The 2,853-nt window shown below is 36.2% G+C and overlaps 1 long non-coding RNA gene across 1 annotated transcript; it reads right to left on the reverse strand.

Moving 5' to 3' along the window:
- Window positions 1–527: 527 nt before the first annotated feature.
- On the reverse strand, window positions 528–2,446 carry LOC109342011. Its single transcript, XR_002107024.1, has 3 exons — window positions 1,994–2,446; window positions 1,769–1,892; window positions 528–861 (listed from the first exon to the last, which is right to left on the reverse strand). It is a non-coding gene; the product is annotated as an uncharacterized LOC109342011 (long non-coding RNA).
- Between the last annotated feature and the right edge of the window lie 407 nt (window positions 2,447–2,853).

Here is a 2,853-nt window from a genome sequence, read left to right on the forward strand (position 1 = left end):
TTGAACATGGTCCCTTAGGAAGTGATGTCTTATATCTATGTGTTTGGTTCTAGAATGCATAATAAGATTCTTTGTAAGGTTTATAACAATAGTATTATCACATTTCAGCGGAGTGCAACCTAAGTCTAAGCCATAATCTCGTAATTGTTGCTTAAGCCATAACACTTGGGCACAACAACTACCTGTTGCTATATATTCAGCTTCAACAGTGCTTAGTGCAACACATGCTTGTTTCTTGCTGTGAACACTCATTTTTGTCTGACTTGATTACAAAATTAAAGTGTACGAAAGTTTCAAAACAACAAGTTCAGAACAAACATATTCGAGAAATATTTCAGAACTAAACGGATTTTGTAGCTAGTGACTATAAATGTTTTAATTCCTTACCAATTTAATTCGCGGGGCTTGTTGCATAATCAAAGTCATACAAACATCTTAAAGCATATACCAATTGTGGAATTATAAATATTTCTGTTGAGATTCTTTTATGGACAATAAGCGTAACCCTATTGTATTTAATTCTCGAATTATAATCTTATCTTGTTCAGATCATACTTATCCTGATACAATTCAATCATTAGACCTCATGGTCAGATCCATATCATTTATGAAAAATTCTACCTAATATACTAATATTCGTTGCAAGCACTCCAAAGTCAATACACATGCCGAATGTAATTAGTGGAATTAAACCACACAAAAAAAACAACAAGAATACATCAAAAACCCTTTAAAGATGTTACAACAATTTAATAGAGAAAAAGTCTTGATCATCCTCAACTTGCACCATACAATTGAATTAATAGAGGCATAGCAGGCCCCCTCGATCATAGGCTTTGGCAATATCATCAGCAAATCATGCTGCACAATGAAGAAGTGTAGAATCAGGATTTTAAGCATAAGGGTAATATCTTTAAAACAGTGAATCAGATTCAGAACGGATGCAAAAAGAAATAAAGTGACATTGAGGGGAATAAATAATAAAATGATTAAAAACATCAGCATGCAGATAACCAGCCGTGGGTTAGAAAGAAAATTTAAAAGACACAAAGCAGAATTGATGCTGTTTCAGTTACACATCATTATCAAAACAATCAGTGCAGCTTTACTATAGGCATAAATCCAAAAGTAATCAGCTAGGAGCGTTACTCAATAATTTTGGCAAGCGAAAGGGTTTCTGCAAACCCCCAACCAGTATAAGAAGCAGGCATATGCAACACAAAGGAGAGATATCACAAACATGCACCTACTAGTCACAGATACATCATCATAAAAATCAAGAGAGAACATTCCAGAGAGAAAGAGAGCATACTTTGCGACAGAAATCAGAGAGAGAGCAGTCATAAAAAGGCAGAAATAATCAGGGCATATATTCATATCATATAAACAGAGAGCAATTCCTATCCATACACATAACACATCAGAGAATACGCTACACATTAAGGCGGGCAGAAATCATACAACATGTGCATCACGTAAGTCCAGGCACAGGTAGACACGGATACAGCACCATAAAAACCAGAAAGAGACTCAGTAAGAAGTCACAGAAGAGAGATAGAGTTATATTTCACAGGGCATATACTCAGGTAAGCATTCAAACCATAAAAATGTGTTTCATGTGCATATCTTGCTTTATGTAGCTTATGCATTAAACGTATAGGAATAACTCATAAGTTGTTCTAATCGGTCACATAAACACATACACGTATAATAAACTAAAATATAAAAAACGGGTAAGGATTCATTGTAAATAAAGGAGAATGATTACCTCTCCTCTGATCTGTTGCGAGTGATCGCTAAGGGGAGATGCCTCGACTTAGTCGACATGGCGTAGGTCTTTGGTATGCCTTAATCGGTTCTGGCTCAACCATTAATGACCCCAGATCGTCACTCTGTAAAGGCCAATAGAAAGTGCATGAGTTCATAAAAATAGGAACCGAGAATCAATAGAAAGTAGGAAATTGACAAAAAAATATAATAAAGCAATGATTACCCGATTCGGAACCGCCCTAACCCATCGGAGGGAGGCTGAGCCGATGTGAACCACCCGATTCAAATTCGAGGTGGTGGTTTTGAGACCACATCTTAAGCCGAGAAAGCCTTGGAGGATTGACATTATTGTCTTCCTCCATCAATTTGAAGTTGGCATTGAAAAGGATAAAAACGAAGTTGGGGGATTTCAATTCCCCTTGCTGCGAGAGAGATGGAAAAGAAGAACTCGCGAAGAAGCATCATCGCGCTACCACTGGTTCCGTCTCGCCTCCACTGGGAACCACCGAGAGATTCGTAGAACGAAACAGAAGCTCGGAGCGAAGCCACCGGCAAGGCACAACCCGTCACCACCACCGGAGATGGAGCTAGAAAGAAGAAGGAGTTGGGGATTAGGGATTTCAATTTTTCCCTTCCCAACTTGTTCTGCGTGAAATGGGCAAAGGGGTTAACACCCCTCAATTGCCTCTTTTTGGTTTTACACGTGATTCTTCCTTTTTTAGTTTTACTTATTTATTTTTTGTTTTATTAGTTTTATTATTTCTTTTGTTTATTATTATTGTTTGGGTTGTTTCTTTTCAAGTCATTTACATCATGTATCCAATAATCACATCATTATGCAACAATGCACACTAATTTGTTTTGTGTTAGATTGTTTTAATTGATTTAGTTATAAAAATATAAGTACTTAAAATATATTCTTTAGCAATAATGTGATCAAACTTCCGCTCTTCAATTATTATCAAATTAATTATGGAATTTTTATAGTAAGGTTATGGTTTGAGTTGTCTCTAACTTCTCCGAAAATAAGAAGAAGGTCTACAACCAACACCGTCTCTAAACTATTAATTCTATACATATAAT

This window comes from Lupinus angustifolius, unplaced genomic scaffold, assembly GCF_001865875.1.
Source record: "Lupinus angustifolius cultivar Tanjil unplaced genomic scaffold, LupAngTanjil_v1.0 Scaffold_48_99, whole genome shotgun sequence".
Lineage (NCBI taxonomy): Eukaryota > Viridiplantae > Streptophyta > Magnoliopsida > Fabales > Fabaceae > Lupinus > Lupinus angustifolius.